The sequence below is a fragment of the Pinus tabuliformis genome, chromosome 1_2 (genome assembly GCF_031772625.1).
Source record: "Pinus tabuliformis cultivar Carrire ecotype Pingquan chromosome 1_2, CPIR1, whole genome shotgun sequence".
NCBI classification, from domain to species: Eukaryota; Viridiplantae; Streptophyta; class Pinopsida; order Pinales; family Pinaceae; genus Pinus; species Pinus tabuliformis.
Window position 1 is genome coordinate 1,194,147,211 of NC_142298.1, and position 23,823 is coordinate 1,194,171,033.

Below are 23,823 nucleotides of genomic sequence, written 5' to 3' on the forward strand. Positions count from 1 at the left end.
ATGGGGTATAAAGCTTCCATCGTTCGTCGCATAACCGGCTGCCTCAACCGCGTGTGCTCCAACTCGTTTGTCCGCCCGCGTGCCCGTCGCGTGTGCCTCAACTCGTCGGTCACCCGCACGCCCGTCGCGTGTGCCCCAGCTCGTCTGTAATGTCCTGAGGTTCTACTCGGGCGTGCGATACGTTTGGGCGACAGACGGGTTGGGCGCGCGCGCGGTGGGGAGGACGAGTTGCGATGTGCGACAGAGGCGCAACACATATGCGACGAAATTGTGACGTTCTCTTGGAACATATGCGATGATCTCTGGAGAGCGTTGGTATTTATACACACGGTTGGAGCGTGGAACAATATGTTGGAGGCCGACATATGTTGGGGCACTTGGCGATGAAGTAAGGGTGTGTACACAAGCGTTGGGCAAGTCGGCTGGGTGCCAGACTTGGCCCAAGCTTGCATATATATTATGGATACGATGGAGCATTTTCAACATCGCATTCGATCATTACAACTTCGCATAAAAGAGTAGTGCGTAGGTTCTAGTGCGCAATAGGAGAAGGAGAAGGCGCAGTTTTCATGCGCCCATCCTTGGGCTAGTCGCACGGTAGAAAATTGCACTTGGTGTTGGGCGAAGGTGCGGGGGAAGGTGCGCCCGGTGATCGGGTGAGGCGTACACGGTGAACGTGTAGTGCCTGTTTGTGCTAAGTCTTGGTGTGGGTGTCTTGGTGGCTTGGGTGAGCGCCCGCCCATCGTGCAAGTGTGCACAAAGGTGAACGAAGGTTTGAACCGGATGTCGTAGAGTTGGGCAGGCGGTACTACGTGTTGTTCACACGATTTGGGCATTTGCCAAAGGTTGGCAAGTGGGACTGCGTGTGGGCAGGTGTACACGGTTTGGGCGTTTGCGACCAAACGAAGAGTGAACCAGCGAAGACGTGCGACAAGGTGAATGACAGGTTGGTGAGTCGTGCGGCGACCGTGCGGAGGTGCCGACGAGCTAGGCAACCGAGTTTGCTGAAGTTGGAAATTTGGCTAAGTATAATTTGGGGTTTCCCAAGGACTGAGTCTGTACTTTGTAAAAGTGGAAAAATTATATATATTGATATTCGGGCGAACTCATATTGCAGGGAGTTGCCCCTCCCTTTATACTATTGTGCATTTCTCTTGTTTAATGTTGTTGATAATGAATGTGTATGGGTGTTCATTGGTATAAAGGTACATTAATAATACTTGGTAACGAAAATAAAACTAAGTATGGAATGTTAAGGCATAGTCTACAATCGTAAGTATTGGTGAAAAGAAAACGGTTGGTAGTGTCGCACCTCGCTATAAGCGGTTGAAAGACTACCGCAGGTGTAGGGGTGTGACAGTTGGTATTAGAGCTCGGTTGGAGCTGGTGTTAGAGCAGTGTTGCTCGTGACGAAGTGCAGGTGTGGGTACACTTGGAAGCTTAACAGCTGATGACAGTGGAAGCAGGTACTTGCTGGTGAAGGAAGCTAGTTTCACATATAAGTGGGACAAGGGCTGGTTCATGGTTGCAGGGAACTTGGTGAAGCTGGTGAATGGTGAAGCAGGTTTAGCAAGGGTAAAGCTTAGTGCTTGGTCCATGCTGAACGACAAGGCATGGCAAGTTTGGAAGAATGTGAAGGGAAGCTCTTGCTTACCTTATATAGGTTGAAGCGGTTGAAAGAAGAGAATCCTCGGATTCGAAAGGAACTTGAAGTCTTGGAAAAGAATGTTAAAGACGAACTTCTTCAAGTTGGATGGACAATAAAGCAAGATGAAGTTGCAGATTGTGCTATCAAGGAAGAGGAAGCCGTGATGATTGAGAATGTTGCAGATATGACAACGATGGAGGATGAACTTGAGATTGATCAAGTTGGACCAGGATCGTGCAGTTTGCAGACATGGATGAATGAGGATACCCATTTGGAGGAACCTCATGATGATGATAAAGAACAAGGATTGTTGATTGTTGCAGGACTTGTTGGGGGTGTTTGTGACCTTATGTAGAAGGTACAAAGGCCCGTGACAAGGGAGGAACATGATGATCGTTGCAGAGGATTGGGTCATGCTCTAGCCACATGGAGAATTGGCTAACTGCCCGGCATGACTCATGGACAGATTAAAGGGAACACACTTGAGGTATGATGATGCTTGGGTGGACTTCTCATGGCCGAGACCAAGAGCGACTCTTGTGGAACCTTTAGTGAGGGAGCTATGATGGAAGGGACTCGTGATGATGATGATATGGTTGGGTGACCGAGTTCACTAGACCGAAGATTGCAGTTTGGATGAGGATGACCGATTGTTGTGATGGGTCTACTTGGTTGGACTACATGGACAACTTAGTCATGGACATCAGGTTCGAGACATGGAGCATGGCAGTCTTATGCAGGGACATCATGCGGGAGCACTTGTAGAGGTGTCATTTATGGGCATCCAATGAGGAGTGCCAAGGCAGGGATGTTGTGCAGGTGGATTTGCTAGGTGTTTTACTTATGAGCCGATGGAGAGGTTGTGCACTCTTTTACAACAAGGCCATGGACTTGGATGCGATTGTGAGCAGACTATGGAGCATTCCTACTACATGGAGAGCTAAGGCATCTTGCAGAGACCTTTAGGCCGAGACTTGTATGCTTGCTGAGATGTTGGCCAGGGATGGTTTATGGAGCTCATGATGACATGAGATTGTTGTGACTTTTGGAGTTTCAATGATGATGATGCCTTGGTGGCAACACTTGGGCATGGGTTGAGCCGAGACTCAACCACCTTTTAACATGGGATCTGATTGATCTATGATCATGGGCAGCACATGGATAGATGAGACAGGTGTATACTTGTTTCTATCGCTGACTTGAGGGATGGCACATTGCAGATATGATGGAGGATGCTTCATGGACCTGGATGTGACACATCGAGAGCCGGTTTGATGAGATGGTCTCTTCATATGGAGGAGATACACATATGGATGATGTTGGGATAGATGTGGCTGATTTCATGTAGCACATTGACACCAAACATCATGGACAACATGTTGCAGATGAGATGAGGACTACTTCATGGACCTGAGCATGGCTTACACTTGTATGGAGATGGATTCTTGATCGGGTTGAGGATGTGACAGGATGTTATGAGAAACAACTGATGGTGGCATGAGGATGTGCATTCTCATGGTTTGAGCGTGACAGTTGGACTGATCACCCAACTAGTTCAGACATGGGGGTTAACAGTGTGCAGAGATGTGTTGGCATTTGTTGGAGTATCATGGCAGCGGTTCACATGATGACACATGATGAGGTCGACATGAGATGTTGCAGGAAGCATGTAGCTTGAGATGGAGGGACCAGCCTTCCATGACGGGGAGCAACATGTGGAGATTGTGACAGGGTGATCGATGATCATGGATTGGGATGATCTCTGATGTATGACATACTGATGGGGTGGATACCTTGGTATGGTGATCTTGGTGATAGTTGGTTACAAGGATGATACATGATGGAGACGTGGCTCTACATATGTTGCAGGGATGTTTGTAGTGTGTGGAGGAGTTGACATCATGGATATTGATGATCTTGGTGGTTGGCTACCAGGATGGTATGTTGTCGAGGACGACAACGATTTCAGGTGGAGGAGGATGTAACGTCCTGAGGTTCTACCCGGGCGTGCGACGTGTTTGGGCGATGGGCGAGCTGGGCGCACGCGGGGTTGGGAGGACGAGTTGCGATGTGCGACGGAGGCGCAACACATATGCGACGAACTTGCGACGTTCTCTTGGAACATATGTGATGATCTATGGAGAGCGTTGGTATTTATACACACGGTTGGAGCGTGGAACAATATGTTGGAGGCCGACATATGTTGGGGCGCTTGGCGACGAAGTAAGGGTGTGTACACAAGCATTGGGAAAGTCGGCTGGGTGCCAGACTTGGCCTAAGCTTGCATATATATTATGGATACGATGGAGCATTTTCAACATCGCATTCGATCATTACAACTTCGCATAAAAGAGTAGTGTGCAGGTTCTAGTGCGCAATAGGAGAAGGAGAAGGCGCAGTTCTCATGCGCCCATCCTTGGGCTAGTCGCACGGTAGAAAATTGCACTTGGTGTTGGGCGAAGGTGCGGGCGAAGGTGCGCCCGGTGATCGGGTGAGGCATGCACGGTGAACGTGTAGCGCCCGTTTGTGCTAAGTCTTGGCATGGGTGTCTTGGTGGCTCGGGTGAGCGCCCGCCCATCGTGCAAGTGTGCACGAAGGTGAATGAAGGTTGGAACCGGATGTCGTAGAGTTGGGCAGGTGGTACTATGTGTTGTTCACACGATTTGGGCATTTGTCAAAGGTTGGCAAGTGGGACTGCGTGTGGGCAGGTGTACACAGTTTGGACGTTTGTGACCAAACGAAGAGCGAACCGGCGAAGACGTGCGACAAGGCGAACGACGGGTTGGTGAGTCGTGCGGCGACCGTGCGGAGGTGCCGATGAGCTAGGCAACCAAGTTTGCCGAAGTTGGAAATTTGGCTAAGTATAATTTGGGGTTTCCCAAGGACTTAGTCTGTACTTTGTAAAAGTGGAAAAATTATATATATTGATATTCGGGCGGACTCATATTGGAGGGAGTTGCCCCTCCCTTTATACTGTTGTGCATTTCTCTTGTTTAATGCTGTTGATAATGAATATGTATGGGTGTTCATTGGTATAAAGCTACATTAATAATACTTGGTAACAAAAATAAAACTAAGTATGGAATGTTAAGGCATAGTCTACAATCGTAAGTATTGGTGAAATGAAAACGGTTGGTAGTGCCGCACCTCGCTATAAGCGGTTGAAAGACTACCGCAGGTGTAGGGGCGTGACATCGTCACTGGCCCGCGCGCACCCGTCGCGTGTGCCTCAGCTCGTCGCTCGCCCACACCCGCGCCCGTCGTGCGCTCTGACTCGCCGCTCACCCTCACGCCCCTCGCACAACCGCGCCCGCACCCAGTTCGCCCAGCGCCCAACCGTTTACGCATCCGAGGACCTTACATCCTCCTCCACCTGAAATTGTTGTCGTCCTCGACAACATATCATCCTGGTAGCCATCCACCAAGATCATCAATATCCATGATGTCAAATCCTCCACATACGGCAAACATCCCTGTAACATATGTAGAACTCCATTTCCATCATGTCTCGTCTCAGCAACTAACCGTCACCAAGATAACCATACCAAGGTATACACCTCATCGGTATGTCATACACCAGATATCCTCTCAATCCATGATTATTGATCACTCTGTCACAATCTCCACATCCTGCTCCTCATCAAGGAAGGTTGGTCCCTACATCTCAAGCTACATGCCTACTGCAACATCTCGTGTCAACCTCATCATGTGTCATCCCTCCATGTAGTCTTTCATCAGAACACACCTCTGCATGCTCCTCGTCAAGTGTAAAACTAATAGTCACATCCCTCTGTACATTGGTACCCCTCATGACTTGAACTAGTTGGGTGATCAGTCCAACCATACGCCCAAATCATAAGAATGCACATCCTTACGTCACCACAAGTCTCTCCCTGACTTCTGCTACACCTCGGACTCATCAAGAATCTGTCCAATACCCATGTTCAGGTCCATGGAAACTCCATCCCATCTGCAACATGTCCAAGCCATGGTCTTGTTGCACAAAAGTGTACAACCTCTCCACTAGCTCATACAACTTCGTGTCATAACAGCATCTGCACGCATCCTTTGCTTTGCACTCCCCACAGAATTTCCATGAATGACACCCCTACACATGCTCCTGCATAATGTCCCTGCATCGCTGTCATGCTCCATATCTCCAACCTGATGTCCATGACTCTAGTTGTCCATGATGTCCAACCCATGTAGACTTCATCCCAACATCTGGCCATCTGCATCCAAGTCTGCAATCTGTCATAAAGAAGCCTTCTTCCAAGGTCCCTTGCAAAGTTGGTGTGGTTCCTCCCTACCAAGGCCTCCAAGGTTGTCTATAGAGAAAGGAGGGCCAGGAAGTTTCCTCCCTGACTCTCATCCACCCATGTATCAGATTGATGTTGTGTCCTCAAGTATCTGTGCACAGCCTCAATCTCCTCACATGTACAGCCAAGCTCACCTAGCTTGTCCTTTGTCAACTGAAAGTCATATATACCCATAGCATACCTACAAAAGTCTACTATGCCAGCAGGATCTCTACCTCTATAATCCTCATCAACCACTACCTCTGAAGTAGTACTCGGACCCCCTTCATTTGCAATTCCATTGTGAAGATCACTAGTAGAAGATGTCCCTATCAAGTGTCTCCATGTTCGTGAGATTTCCCTCTCACTTCCTTCATTCTTCCTTCCAGCTCTTGCAACGAAGTCAATCAACTTCCCTTCCTTCGTTGTTTGAGTCACACTCCCAAGTCCTCTTTGCTCCACATCCTCATGCTTCACATTCGGATCTTTGGGATACAAAGTCATAGAAGTCATCCTTGGTCTATACCCCAAGCAACTCCTCCTATTCATCGGTACCATCATGGTTCTTCCTTCAGCTGTGATCAAGAGAATGTCCCGGTCCACCATTGGTATGGCTTGTGCAAGCCTCATGAAATCTTGCCCCAGCACCATAGAATGATCATCCATGTCCACAATCCTCAAGTCCAACTTTCCAAACCACGATCCCACTCTCACCTGAGTGTTCTCCATCACACCATCAACAACTTTCATGGTAGAGTTGACTGCTTTGAAAGCACTCCATTCCCTCTCCATCTTTGCTTTCTTCCCAAAAGACTTTGTTGCCTTCCTGCTTAAGAAGCTATGAGTAGCTCCCGTATCCACCAAAGCTGCAAATCTCTTGCCCTTCACGGTCACCTGCACAAAACTCAGCTTCAAGGATTCACCTCCTTCTGTCGGCTTTATCTTGTGTCTCACATCAGCAACCTTCTTCAAGAATTCGGCCTCAGAAGTGTCAATTGGCTCATGCTCCAACTTGACATTCCTCCTAAGGTACTTCACTTCCTTGCTTGGCTCTTCTAAGCAACTCGATCCTGGTCTAGCTTGATTCCCCTCAAGCTTGTCCTCCATCGCATCCTACTCAAGTGCACCAACCAAGTGTCCACTGACTAAGCTCATAGAACTAAACTTCTGAATGTCCTCTAGATTGTCTCGGTAGTGAGTTCCCAACCTGTCAATGTAGTCGAGCTCTTCTTGCTCAATCACAACGATCTTCTTACCAAGAAGCTTCTTCTTTATCTCCTCCTCAACTTGCTTGATTTCGGCTTCCACTCTGGCACTTTCTTTCCTCAACCGGGCTCTCTCATCAAAGAGCTCTTGAAGACCAAGGCCACTCTGTCAGATCTCCTCATCAAGTTCCTTGAGTTCAACATCTGTCGTACTTCCGCATTGGCTCTTGAGTTCTTCAAGTTCCTTTCTTAGTTCCGAACAACTTTCCCGAATCTTCATGTTCTTGGCTTTCATCGAAACCCAATTAGAACTCCATCGACCCATTTGTTCCAACACTTTGTATCGGAAGACTTCAACTACCTCATGGCTAGATTCACCTATCATAGGTTCATCCACCATCTCTGCCTTTTCATCCCTCTCCATATTCACCAAGTTCCTTGTAAACATGAACCAACTCTTCTTCCACTTGTATGTGAAACAACTTCCTTCACTTGCAAGTACCTGTCATCAACTATCAAGCTTCTTCAACCCTGAATCAGCTTCAATATCTGCACTTCGTCACGAGCAACCCTGCTCTGATACCACCTGTCACGATAGTGTAGTGGGATCAACACTTCATCGTCAACCTGGTCATCAGCCAGCTTTGATACCACCTGTCACGCCCCCAAGCCGGCGGTAGTCTTCCAACCGCTCTTAGCGAGGTGCGGCACCACCGAACACTTTCTTTTCACCAATACTTATGTTCGTGGACTACGCCTAATTCACTTTCTCCTACTTAGTTTGTGTTTCGCAACCAAGTATTATTATGTTTAGCCTTTATACCAATGAACACCCATACTCATTCATTATCAACAACAATCATAACAAGAACACAATTGAACAGTATAAAGGGAGGGGAAACTCCCTGAACAAAGAGTCTGCCCGAAATATATATATTAATCAATCTTCAATGTTTACAAGCTTATACAAGTATACTTGGCAAATCCAACTTCCATACTTAGCCAAATTTACAATCAAGGCAAACCTCTGTTCACCTTTGTGCACACCTTGCACGATGGGTGGGCGCTCACCTGAGCAACCAAGACACCCACGCCAAGTCTTGACACAAACTGGCACTTGCACAACCATCGTGCACACCTCAACCGACCCACGGCACACCTTGCCCAACACCTTCACCTTTCTCCAAGTGCGAGCTAATCCGTGCACAAGTCCAACCTTAAGCGCATGAGCTATGCGCTCTTCACCTTGTCTAAACTGCGCACTTTAGACCTGCACCTCTTATGCGAAGTTGCTTGTCGAAGTTCGTTGTTGAAAATGCCTCCAAACGCATCCAATATATATGCTTTGTAACATGTGGGTGGGACTGCCCAGCCGACCACCCAACCCACGGTTGCACACCCCTTGAACGCTCACAAGACATGTCGGCCCGCCCTCCATAATGCGTCAGCCTCCAACCATCTCGCCCAACGCCCCATCGGGTATAAACCTTCTATCGTTCGTCGCATAACCGGCTGTCTCAACCGCGTGTGCTCCAACTTGTCTGTCCGCCCGCGCGCGCCCGTCGCGTGTGCCTCAACTCGTCGGTCACCCGCGCGCGCCCGTCGCGTGTGCCTCAACTCGTCGCTCGCCCGCGCGCGCCCGTCGCGTGTGCCTTAGCTCGTCGCTCGCCCGCACCTGCGCCCATCATGCGCTTCGACTCGCCGCTCACCCACGTGCCCGTCGCACAACCGCGCCCGTGCCCGGATCGCCTGGCGCCCAACCGTTTACGCATCCGAGGACCTTACAACAAGGGTCAGAACAGAAGTTCAGAGCGGACCATTCCACAACACATCATAGAGGTTAAAGCATTTAATGAAGTTTAATAAATATATATGGGAAAACATTCATTCCGCGATTGTTGCCCACACTCCACAACACTTGCAAGTTCAGAAAATCATTTACTATGTAAAATCGCCCATGTTGTGTATTAAATATTTTGTCTGTCATGTAATTAATGTGAAATTCATATGTTAGGATAAATATGCAAGTAAAAGTCATTTGTAATGTTGGGCATGTTGGGAAAGTTAGGGAGCGAGAGTCTGTGAGGTAGTGAGGAGAAAATCGTGGAGGAAATTTTGGTGGGCGCGTGAAAACCAGTTTTATGGAGTTTTACAGAAGTTTACTCCACAACCCAGTAATGCGTAAATCGCAGTAAGTTTGTTGTGTTTTTCACTTGGAGCTGCAGCCTCCATTTATCACGCGAATGTAATTTCTTTATGTTTTGACATATAATATAAAGTGTGGTCAGTTGCGTTATGGTTTTAATTTTACACAAGTAAATTTATGCAACCTCTTTTATTTTACTTTGTTTTGTTTTCAGTGAACTCTGTGTTTTAATTAAGTCCATGTGTGATTGCGATATCCTCGCCTCAACCTAAGATTTACCTTTCCTCGCCTCCACTGGTACTCCATGGTGGCCCTCTCTTCCACATGAAATCTATCAGACACAACCTTCCCTCTCGCAAGTAAGTAGACAGGCCATAATTTATTGATTGAGAAAAGTGATATGTTTGCATTTCGAACAAGGTATGTTGCAATCTTTTGCTGATTTTGGTTGTTTGTTTGAGTAATTTGCAGGAGGGGTTTGTCCAAATTTTTTCAGTAGCAAGTCGCAATCATTCATGTGTCTAGCAAATGTGAAATGCGTGGAAGACCTTACCAAGCCGGTGAAAAAGTTCAAGGGTTCTAGTTGCTAGGAACTCACAGTAAAAACATCATATAATAATCAAACAAGTAGAATGTTAATATTCTCGGTAGGCTCAAATCAATCCATGAAAATACCCCGAAAGACTTCCCATAGATCGAAGATGGGCAAGAAAAATGGTTGTTTAATTCCCACAAAACTTGATAGACTATGGCTATCGCCTCCTAAATAAATAATATACAATAGACAATACAGAAATTTACAGATCCATACCCAACATAGAGTGTTGAACACTGTACATAGAGCTCACCCCTCCACAACCACTTTTTGGTTAATTGTAAACTTCTAAAACCTTGACAGGTTTCGAATAGGGGGGAGAAAACCCGGTTATAATGCTTCAATATATTCATTTTTAATTTTTTTTCCTACTATTTATTTATTCATGGTTTGTTTTTTCATATTGCATTCTAAATCAGGGAAAATTTGAATGGAAGACCTTTCCATTTCCACGGAAGAGAGAAAGCAATGATAAGGTAATCCCATTTAACTCATTACATAATAGTTTCTTAAAGTAATCTTATTTAACTCATTATATAATAGTTTCTTAAGGTAATCTTATTTAACTCATTAAATATTTTTGGGTTTAGAGGGGCTTTCCAGTCTAGTATGGTAGAGATGTTGTAATGTAATGTAATATCCTACAAATATTTTAACTTGTCAAAATAAAATAAAATAAAATAATTAACAATTATAATTATCAATAAAACATTTTCATTGGATCAAATTACATAAAACTAAAAATAAATATAATAATAATAATCATCATCATCATTAAATTAATAATTAATTATAATTAATAATTAAATTAACTTAGATTTACCAAAAGTCTAGAGAAATTAAATCTCTTAATATGCAAACCTCTTATTTTATGAAGAAATTGAAATTAGAAAATAAATTAGTATTATATTATAATATGAATTATTTAAAAAAAAAATGTATATATATATATATATATATATATATATATATAATTTTCAAATATATTTAGGTCAATAGACCTATCTTTTGAATCAGTTCACCTCTGGTTTTCGTTTACACCTCTTGTCTCTCTCTGACATCTATGCATAGATTTTTACGCACCCTTATTCTCTCCACTTGTAGTGTGCACCATATTTACATCAGAGCCTTTTAAGCCGGAGTTCCAAGAGAGTTCGTTTGAATTCTTCGTGGAGTTTATGGCACTAAACGTAGTTTTATGGTGCACGACTACACGACGAAGACTCTATCGATGGCAGCGACCACCAATTCCGGTTTCCTCTGATTTTACTACATATACAAGACAACTCGGGTGCATCTTAAAGAAACTCGTGTGCATGTTTTGTTGTGGAATTATGGCTTCTTTTCTCAACCCCATTATGGGAAATTATTCTGTGACTTTCAACGACCTTCTCATTCATCCCTTGCATGTCCTAGTAAAGCTCCAACGCCCGCAGTATTTTGTCCCGGAAGTTGAACAGAAGTCAAAAGAATCTATGCTGCATCGGATAGTTTAGTTCGTCTCTTCTATTGAAGCATGGGCTTGTGGCTTTCCCATATCCATTTTCTGCAATTGTTGCGGGCCTTCTCTATCTCAAAAGACTTGCAATATCACAGTAGATAGCCCTACATTTTTATTTAAATTTGAAACTAGATTTGATTTATTTTCACACAGGTCTATTCTTTTATACCTTTATGTTCTTTTGTAAACAAGAACAAAATCACATATATTGCAAGAGAAAGATTACAAATGACATCCCTAGTTATAGGGGTTTAGCAGAAATAAAATTTCTTGGAGAGGCATTTCCTATTTTGTTTGCATGGCAGTGTTTTTAAAATGCAAGACAAAATTTTATTTGGCAATTGCAAAATCTACTTTGAGAGGTGTGGGAAAGGTATCGAAAATAATTGGTGAAAGCACAGGCTCTTTGTAGTGGGGATCTTTGGGAGCTTGCATTTACTCGTGATTATTTTGTTCTAGGAAGTTGTACAATTCTCATGCATTGGGAGGACACCATAATTCTCACAAGAAGGAGAGAATTGCTACGAGAAGAGCTCAGAAATCTCATATGAACATTCAACAGAGGTTTTTTAGCCTAGCACCCTCACCGACTATTCCATCCTCTGATTTTACTCCAATTTCAAGCTTTCTGAATAGGTATTTTCGTATAAGAGCTCACTCTGCAACTCTTCAAGGGGGGGAGGAACATGACTAGATGGATGGGTTTTCCCTTTTGTTGAAAATCAATTCAATGTTGGAAGTTTATTCCCTGTTTATGTCTCTGAAATTTTTGATTGACGAGGAAGATGTTCTTCTTGGAAAAGGCCTCGAAAAGGAGATGACCATCTTTCTAAGCCTAGATTGGTTTCCTCATTAGATGAGCAGAAGCTATACTTGTCATTGCAGTTGTTATGAAAACGAAAAATACCAACATTTTTCCATTCCATTGTTCCATTTGGTCTTAGTTTCACCATTTAATAGAAATTTGAATTGCTTGATTCTTTTTTCTAAGTGAAAAAGACAACGAGGATAGGGTGAAATTTTGTATCTCGCATGTGCCACCAACCAAGGAAGAAGTTTAGTAGTCTTTGTAGGGTTATCTCAAATGCTAAGTTCATTCTTGTTTAGTAAGAGAATAATGTGTTGCTTAGCATTCCAAATTTATCTTCTTGCTTATAATAAGAGTATGCAGGCAATGGTAGCTTGTGATGCTTGTCTTGAATGCTTTTCTTTGATTTTTCCCATGGATCTGTGCAATGAAGATCTGAGATTTTGAATCAATTGTGTACACAAATCTTGTAGGGTATTGACTACCATTTAGGTAGTGGTTATTGAAAGCTTCAAAGTATTTTCATGGCCTTAATTAGTCTTTTGACACCAATGCTGGAAAAACTTCTTAGAGGCCAATGAATGCATATGCTTCTTTTCCTTAACATATGCTTGTTGAAATCGAGCACACTCCTAAAGTCACGTCTTGTTCTTGACTTCCTCTCCTATGGAATTTTGTGGAGCTACATAAAAAGTTTATCAAAGAGCATCAATTTAGATGGTTGGCTCACATCTCCCAAAATGATCAATATACACCATTTGAAAGACAAGAACAAAAGGATTTGACAAGGTTGTCTCTGATCCCAATAGAGACTAGGAGCAAGTTGGCAATAATGTGTTTTTGACTTTTTAAGTTTTGTACCATTGCTCCAAAGTTTAGTTAGAGCTATTGCAGAATTCCCTGGCATAATCTTTTGATCGTTGTGTTGTTACAGTTATGTAATGTCTTGCCACAAAATTTTAAAGACATAGGAGTCAGAGTAACATTCTCCTTTGGAAAAGTGGTGGGTGTACTCGGAAGAGACATGTATGATGCACTAGATAGATTACCTACTAAGTGTGGATTCAAATCATGCATACATGATTATAGATTCAAGGCAAATCCACTTCTGTCTTATCATTAGAAATTTATTCCAAATCAATATGAGGTATCATGTAATCCGATGGGGATGTCCAAGCACCAAGCATTGGATTTACCCTCTTTGTTTTTTAATGGCAAAGAAGTCAACTGTTTGGACGTCTAAACTTTGCTTTGGAAGTTATCAATCTTAATTTGTATGATAAACAAGCATCGATGTTCTCACTTCATCTGGGTGCAGTCAGAATTTTGAATTGTCAATGAAAACACGTTGGGTATTTAGTTGGAAGCAAACCTTGAAATCGTTTGTCAATTCTCAAGACAAAACTTGTATTATTTAGAATGTAATTTGGGCTAATCATGCAAACCTTATCAACCCATATTGGATTGAACTAATGTGAATTGGTCGACCAATATGAAGATGGGCACTGAGAATTTCTTAGAAGACAACTCTTTCAGTGAATTAGTTGATTGATCTATATGCATGTTTAGGGTGGTGCCTTCATCACCTATTGAAATTCAAGATACAAGAACTTATGACATTGACATCTATAATTTTCAGGGATGGTGAAGTTGTGAGCAGTATCCGGGGCACGATAATTATTTATTTCATATAGAATAGTGCCTACATATTAGTTTAGCTCCTTTCAGTTTATTTATTTTCCTAAACATTGATATGCTTGTTTCTTTGTAATGGTTTCCAAAACAATAGATGTATTAAAGTTGCTAATAAATAATACTTTTTAGTTAAATATAGTTTAAATCTACAATAAATTATTCTGGTAGTAGTAGCTATCTATAGATCCTTCGATGTAGTACTGATTTATTAGTTAAATATAAAAGAGCTTAATGGCTTACATAAATACTTAGAAGTTAGCTAAGAAATAGTGCCAAAATGCTTGGATTGCATAAACTATTCTCAATTCCTCACATTCTATTCTATTGTAATTTCTTTGTAGGCTTTGCATACTTGGAAACACCAACTCGAATGTGGAATTATTCGTTCCAATCTGAAAAGACTAGAATTGTGCATAAATTAATTAGCTCTTTTCATTATCATCAAACGTTGCTCTTAATATTTATCCCAATGAAATGAAACATCTTCGATGCTACAAATTTTCCTGGATGACAAATTTCTAGTGTAAAAAAAAAAATAGAATGTTGGAGTGTTTGAATGGTGAAAATGGATTCAACACCATCAAGAACCCCTGGGGAAACCCAATCCCTGAAGTTTGACAGTGGTAACCCAGATTTTCAAAATTTTCTGTTGGATTTTGTCATAATCTTGCCAGAATTTCCATTATTTTTCGGGTGAATTTGTGGGCTCTTTAGACTAAAGCACTGGCGGAAAAGTTTTGTTACGAATTTAATAGTCTTGTTCAATTTTGTGGATTGGTTGGATATTCCTTTTGCAAACTATTCAAGGGATTAGTTTTCAACTTTTCCAGGTAAATATCAGTCTTTGACAAAATCTATTGTTGCCATTTGCATTTTCATTTTCTTGTATGCCACAGTTTAAGATAATCTTTGTGTTTTTATTTGAGGAAATGTACACAAAATCGCCTTTTGAAATGCCTTTTTATGGTCTTTATTCATCCAAGGCTTAATCTTCATTACAAAATTTCATTACTCTGTATTTTAATTTGGATTATATATGAAATTAAAATAGCACCATTTATCATTCATATGTAATTTAAAATACACTGTAAATAAATTTTAATTAATTAATAATAATATAATTTAAACTGTAGATTTTATAATCCAATCATTTTAATTGAATTTAAAGGGCAGTTTCCAACAACTGTTATTCTCTAGTTTTAGTATTTTATTAGAAGTAAATCAAATTAGTGTTTTTAGTTTGATATATATATATATATATATATATATCCATGAAACTAAAATATCATCTTTTACAATATCTATATAAAATTTAAATTTGCCAATACATATGGTACACATATCTACAAATGCGTCCCTCATACCATTTTTCCAAATTTCATACAATCTTTCCAATTTAAAAAACCTATCGGCCACTCTTTGCACTTTTTGGAGCAATTGCTAGTATATACTTTGAAGCGTTTTACGTGGATTGTCAATTTGTTGAATTTTATATTATTAAAAATATCATAATGTTTTAGATGGATAATATATATAAATTTTATACATGTTTGGTTATGATTATTTATTCAAGAGAAATCATTTACATAGTGGATTATTAATTTCAATTAAAAATTAGTATAACTATATTTAAGTAATTAAATGCTTGATACAAATCGAAGGCTTCATTTGTATCTACTACACAAACTATAAAGATATAATAATAAAACTAATATTAAAAAAAAAACTATTACAATAAAAAATAATATTATTTATTATAAATAATAGATATAATTAATTAACATTTTTAGTAAATAATTAAATAATATTAAATAATAATACAAACAATAATATTGTTTAGAGAGAAAATTTTTTGGAGAAATCACATCAAATAATTTATTGGAGCCAATGTTTCGAACCTTCCATTGTGGTTCATCATCAGGGCAAAGGAGGAGCATCTGATCTAACATTAACCATATATATAGGTGGAGATGCTTCAAAATATAAATTGGTCCATTAGAAAGTCAAAAATAAAAAATGATTAAATAAAAATTAAACGTTATAAAGTCAAAGTAGTTACAAACGTTTAAAAACATCCTCATAAAAAATAAATAAATAAAATAAATAGATAATAATAAATTATAAAATAAATAAATAAACATTAAGAATGAATAATTGAAAATCAAAAACACTTTCAAAAAATGTAAAATGTAAATTAAATAAATAATAATATTAAATAAATAAATAAAAGAGGATTAAGAATGAATAATTAAGAATCAAACAAATTTTCAAAAAACAAATTTAAAAATAAATAAATAAATAAATCATAATTTCTAAATAATTTTAAAAAATAAATAACTAATAGAAAAAAATAAACAAATGTAAAATGTAAATTAAATAAATAATAATATTAAATTAGTATTTTATATATATATATATGAACTGGGGAAAAATCAAAATCCAGATAAACAGAGAAATTTCAAGGAATAAATAAAAACTAGGAATGGAGCGCAGGGATCCAGTTGCTGCTAATTTTCCAACCCTCATCCCCATTTACATTGTTACAATGCTTCTCAATTTCTAACGCCTCTCTAAACTTCCTATGATGGAAGTGATCAATTTTGGCTAAAACCCAGGAATCCTCAATACATATGTGGTGTTTAGTATTAGACGCATGTTCAGCTAAGGCAGACGAGCGGGACCTATTATATCTAATATCTGCCACATGCTCTTGAACCCTTTGCTTGATGGAACGACCCGTTTCTCCAATATAGGGTGTTCCGCATGAGCAAGGGACTAAGTAGACACCTTTTATATCTTTGGGTTCAACCTGATCCTTAGCTGACTTGAGGGAGCTCCGGATAGTGTTGAGGGGCTTGAAGGAAGTAAGAAACCTTATTCTTATTAAAAATATTTATTAATTAAATAATTTAAATAATGATAATAATAATTTAAATATTAATATTAAATATTTAAATAATGATAATAATAATTTAAATATTAATATTAAATATTTAAATATTTAAATAATTTAATTAAATAATAAGACAAATTGTTATTAAAAATATTTATTAATTAAATAATAATAAATAATGATAATAATTTGTATCTATGAGAGAATTTTTTGGCCTACGTGTTTCGAACCAACAAGTGTTTCGAAACACTTATTGGTTCGAAACGCATCGGCCAAAAAATTCTCTCATGTGATTTCTACCAAAAGACTTTGTTTAATTCATTATGGATCACAGAAGCTTAAAATAGAAATTTGTATCTACTATAAATATAATATTAAAAAAAAAGAACTATTACAATAAAAATACTATTATTTATTATAAATAATGGAAATAATTAATTAATATTTTTAGTAAATAATTAAATAATAAATAAGGATTTATATATTATTATTAAATAATAATACAAACAATAATATTGTTATTAAAATATTTATTAATTAAATAATAATAAATAATTTAAATAATGATGATAATAATTTAAATATTAATATTAAATAATTAAATAATATGAAATAATTTAATTAAATAATAATACAAACAATATTATGTTGTTAAAAATAATTAATAATTAATGATTTAACTATATATTAATAATAAATAATGAATATTAAATAATTTATTTATTTATATTAATTTTGTACTATGTGTTTATTTAGTAATATAAAGAATTTCTACTGATTTGAAAAAAATATCATAAACGTAAGTGACTATTAATATCATAATATCATAAACTTAAGGGATTATAGATTAAAGGGAGTAATATTAAATCCAAGGTATAAAGCCATGAGATTAATATTATAAATCATAAGATAAATACTATCAAACCCTAAAATAAACATGGTTGACCATGTTTTACCATGGTTGATTTTTATATTGAGACAATCTTTGTGATAATGTGACATTTGACCATTGTTGATTTTCATATTGAGACCATTTTTGTCACAATGTGACATTGGACCATGGTTGTGCATGTTTGACCATGATTATAAACTCAAGGGATTTATATTAAACCTTGGGATTAATATTATAAACCTGATGAATAGGATTATACCCTAAGAATATGAACCTTGAGATTGATAAACCCAAGGGGTTCATATTATAAACCCAAAGGGTTAATTCTAAAACCCCGATGTGTTATAAACCCAAAGGATTAATATTATAAACCCAAGATATATAAACCCTAAGATAAATATTATAAACCCAAGGGATTAATAATAAAAACCTAAGGGAATAATATTAAACCTAGGGGATAAATTTTATTAACTGAATGTATATAAACCGTAAAATAAACATAGTTGACCATGGTTGATTTTCATATTAACAAAATCTTTGTCAGAATGCGACATTGGACTATGGTTGACCATGATTGATTTTCACGACAAAATTTTTCATAATGCGACATTGGACAATGACTAGCCTTCGTTCACCATGGTTGATCTCCATATCGAGACATTCTTTGTCACAATACGACGTTGGACCATGATTGACCATGGATGAGTTGTGACAATGTGACATTGGACCAAGAGATAATCTTTGTCACAATGTGACCATGGTTATTGAGCATGGTTGAGACAACTTTTGTCACAATGCGACATTGGAACATGGTTGGCCATGATTATAAACCTAATGGATTTATATTAAACTCAAATATTAATATTATAAACCCTATGAATAATATTATACCGTAGGAATATGAACCGTTATATTAATAAACCCAATGGATTGATAATATAAACCCAAGGGAATGATATTATAAACCATAAAATATAAAAACCGTAAGATAAATATTATAAACCATAAAATAAACATGGTTGACCATGGTTTACCCAAGAGATTATAAACCCAAAGAAATAATATTAAACCTAAGGGATAAATATTATAAACCCAAAGTATAAAAACCCTAAGATAAATATTATAAACCATAAAATAAACATGGTTGACCATGGTTTACCATCATTGATTTTCATACTGAGACAATATTAATCACAATGCTACGTTGGACCATGGTTGACCATTGTTGATTTTCATATTGAGACAATATTTGGCACATTGTGACATTTAACCATTGTTGACCATGGATGAACATGATTGTAAACCCAAGGGATGTATATTAAACCCTAAGATTAATATTATAAACCCTACGAATAATATTATACCCTAAGAATATGAACCCTTACATTAATAAAGTCAGGGGATTTATATTATAAATCCACGAAATCATAAACCCAAGGGATTAATTCTAAAACCCAAAGGTATTATAAACCTAAGGGAATGATATTATAAATCCAAGAGATTAATATTATAAACACAAGCTATATAAATCCTAAAGTAAACATGGTTGACCATGGTTCATTTTCATATTGAAACAATCTTTGTCACAAAGCGATGTTGGATCGTGGTTGATCATGTTAAGTATGATTGATTTTCATATTGAGACAATTTTTGTCACATTGCGACATTGGACTTGAGACAATCTTTGTTACAAAGCGACGTTGGACTGTGGTTGGTCATGGTTGAGCATGATTGATTTTCATATCGAGACAATCTTTGTCACATTGAGACATTGGACCATGGTTGTCTCATATGAAAATCCATGATTCTAAATCCAAGGGATTAATTCTAAAACCCAAAGGTATTATAAACCCATGGAATTAATATTATAAATGCAAGGTATATAAACCTTAAAATAAACATGGTTGATCGTGGTTGACCAAGGTTCATTTTCATATTGAGAAAATATTTGTCACAAAGCGATGTTGGACTGTGGTTGATCATGGTTGAGCTTGATTGATTTTCATATTGAGATAATCTTTGCCACATTACGACATTGGACTTGAGACAATTTTTGTCACAAAGCGACGTTGCACCGTGGTTGATCATGGTTTAGCATGATTGATTTTCATATCGAGACAATATTTATCACATTGCAAGATTGGACCATGGTTGACCATTTTTTAATTTTATATTGTAATAATTATACTAATATTTATAATAAAATTATATATTTTATTTTTTATTTTTTATATATATTTATTATTTATACTTAGCCAAATTAAAAACTTGAAATCACTTTTCAAAATAATTAATCAAAATATTAACTTGTCAATTCACATGAAAAGATTATACTAATAACAAATCTAATCCTAGTCATAACATCGACATTGAAAATACTCATTCACTTACAAATAATACACTTGAAAAACTTCTAGTAAATTAAAATTGTGAAATAAATTCAAAATTTTAATATTAAATAATTATTTAAAGTTAATTGTGGAATAATTAAATAAATTTATTTTATTTTATATTATATTATATTATAAATATTTAAATTATAAAATGAATATAAATGTGGATAATTGAGAAATAAATTATTATTTTTTATTAAAACTTAAAATCATATTTTAAATTTTTATAAATTAATTATTTATTAGAAAATAATTTTAATATACTATTTTTATAAATTCATTATAATTTAATTCGTTATTTAAAAACAAATTCATTATTATTTAATATATTATATATATATATATATATATATATATATATATATATATATATATATATATATACAACACACTCAAAATTTTAATTTTTATTGTGTAATAAAAAATAATAATTATTCTCCCTTCATAATATAATAAAAATTACAACTAAAAAACTAGTCTGGCCTACGATATTTTTAAGATGCCTCTAACACTAAAGAAATGGTTAAAAGACTGAATCACATACTTATTCTTTATTTCGCAACTTCTCTAATGACTACAAAAATAATAATAAGATATTTAACTAGCAATTTCGTCTCAACTTCGTTGCTTTTTTCTCTCCTCCATTGTGGCTATGCCTCATTTTGTCTCAACTTCATTGTCTCTTATCTTTCTTTGCGTGGAGGGTGAGGAAGTAAAGCATAAACTCAAAGATATTATGCAGAAAACAAACAAAGGTGCAAGGATTGATCCCTTATGTACAAGCATCGGAGCATCTTAAGTTTGGCGCATCTTAAGTTTGGCCCACTCGATTGGTTGTTTTGGGGGATATTGTAGGGTTCTGTCACAGGTTAAAATTGGTTGGATTTTGGGTGTTTATTCGGTGCCCTAAAATTGGTTGAAACAATTCCAATTGGGAGGCTTTTTGCGACCCTTACACTTAGGGGGCTCTATTTTGTCCTGGGAAGGATATGAAGAAGGGTACAGTGTAGCATCCATGAATATTCCTGTCTCTCCATTTATTTTGACTTGACCGTTTTCATTTATTTTGTATGTGCAAAAATACACCAAAACAATAAAAATAAAAAAAAATTGAAAGAGTAAGGGCACTGAGTCAACCATTAAAACAAATTCAAACATTAACTTAAGAGATGCTCTCAGTTTTCTCAACGCAACTCCTAAAGCACATTCATATCTGGGCAACGTCTCGTTTTAGCGTGCCTTGCGCAGGTGTATTTCAGGGGTCAAGTTCGAGGGGTGAAAATTTCACTTGGCCTTGGTACCCAACTTCATATCTTTCAAACTCATGCAATATGTATGTGATTGGACACATAAGCATAATCCTGGCGAATAGCTTAACACTCTATCGAGAGATTGGACCATTGTCGGAATGGTATTGAGGAATGATTTTAAAAATGGAGAAGGATTCAACCACAAGTCTTAAAGGAGATGCACATTCGCCTATATATGTTTTAGAATATGAGGGAATCTCTGGAAGTAAAGTGCTAGTTTTTGATGCAGAGGATAATGATTTATTAGTTCATGGTGAAGCATTGGAAGTTTAAGAGGATATGGCCATGGAGCAGAAACACATAGAAGAAGAACGAGCTGAGAGAGAAAAGAAGGAAATGGAAAATCAACTGAGCGATGAGAGTTCACATATGGATCCTATGTTATTTAACAAACTGGATGAGATTCTTAGTCAAACTCAACTTTATTTAGAGTTTTTTCTTGAGAACATGGACGACATCACATTTATTCCAAGCGAGAATGGCAATGCAAAATCAAGTGCAGTGAAGAAAAGTGGTAGGGGTCGAAAGCGTAAGATGGTGACTAATAATGCATACTTTTATTAGACAGAAAAAGTAAAAATATTATATCAATGCAATGACTGAGAATTTCATAGGAGGCACCCCAGTTCAAGCTTCTGATAATTTAACAGAGGAGAGGAACTGGAAAGAAAAGATGGAACTTGTTCCTCTATTGATCGGGAGAAGGTTAAAATCATGTCAAATTAAGGGTGTAAAGTGGTTGATTTATCTGTGGCACAAATGGAATTCTGGCAGATCAAATGGGTCTAGGAAAGACGATGCAGACTATTGGTCTCCTTGCTCATCTCAAGGGGATGGGCATGCATGGGCCCTTTTTAATAGTTTCTCCTCTTTCGACTCTCTCGAATTGGGTGACTGAAATCAATAGGTTTGTTCCAAGCATGAATGCTATAATCTATCATGATTCCAAAATTGAGCAACAAGAGCAGAGGAAAATCCACATGCCTCACACAGTGGGTCAAAAATTCCCTATTATTGTCACTTCATATGAGGTTTTGAATGATAGAAAATATTTGGCTCGCTATGGCTGGAAATATATAGTTGTTTATGAGGGACACTGATTAAAAAGCTCCAATTGCAAATTGCCGAGGGAATTGAAAACCTTATCTGTTGAAAATAAGCTGATTTTGACTAGAAAAACCTTACAAAATAATTTGGTTGAACTTTGGTCCTTATTGAATTTCATTTTGCCTCAAATATTCACATTACGTGAAGAGTTTGAATCTTGGTTTGATCTAGCTGGGAAACAAAGCAATGGGATGAGGCATGATTCAACTGCAAAAGAATTGCAACCACCTTGATCTTTTGGAGTCACATTTTGATAAATCATTTGAATATGCACAGCTGGAGTAGTTGGTTAAGCAGTGTGGTGAATTTGGTTTGCTAGACAAGCTATTAACGAATTTGAAAGCTCAGAAACAAAAGATGTTGATATTTTCTCAATGGACTAAAGTTCTTAACTTGTTGGAATACTAGCTATCTAATTGAGAGAGGATATGAGGTTTGTCGCATTAATGGAAGTGTCAAGTTGGAAGATAGGAAAAATCAGATAAGGGATTTTGATGACCTAGATAGCAACTTTTGTATCTTTTTTCTAAGCACATGTGCTGGTGGTCTTGGAATCAATCTTACTGCTACAGACACTTGTATTATCTATGATAGCGATTGGAATCCTCAAATGGATATACAAGCTATGGATCGATGCCACAAGATTGGAAAAACACGACCTGTGTATGTTTACATGCTTATCGCAACCCACTCTGTGGAGGGTCACCTGCTTAAAGTAGCATTTGGTAAGTTAAAATTGGAGCACTTAGTGATTGAGAAAGTACAATTTCGCCGGGAACGAAATAACAACATGTTATATAAATCAGATCTACTTGCTTTGATCCACCAAGAAAAATATGAAGAGGAGGAACTCATTGAGCGTGAAATTAGTGAATCAAATCTTGTCAGGCTAATGAACCGTTCTAATATGCTAAACTATTTTTTATTACTATTCTTAATGCCGATGAATGGGATGTTCCATGATCGTGAAACACCCGATGGGAAAACGTTGAAATGGTTTTCATTGATCGAGCTCACATGGCTCCTCCAAATGCAATGTTTTTGTATCGGAGTACTTGAGCTCCTCAATATACCAAACAACAACTTCAGTGGCGATATCCCGACGAACATTTTGAAATGGAAGAGCGGTGACGATGTGGTTGTGCTTCAGGGGAAGACCCACGTGATCAAATAGGGACAAACCACTTGGTCAAATATCATTGGATTGAAAGACAAAATTAAAGCTCATTGATTTGATGCAATGAACAATGTTTGGACATGAAAGTTCATAAAGAAAACACATTCGGCGTAAATATAGGTACATTGGAAGGCGGCAGATCGAATTGTGGAGGC

General features: G+C 37.6%; 1 protein-coding gene and 1 pseudogene across 1 annotated transcript in view; one reads left to right on the forward strand and one right to left on the reverse strand.

Moving 5' to 3' along the window:
- Positions 1-23,665, forward strand: LOC149210511 (chromatin remodeling protein DDM1-like; annotated as a pseudogene).
- Positions 1-23,823, reverse strand: part of LOC149210510 (uncharacterized) — a 58,324-nt gene that overhangs the window by 7,171 nt on the left and 27,330 nt on the right. The gene's annotated exons all lie outside the window — the stretch shown is intronic.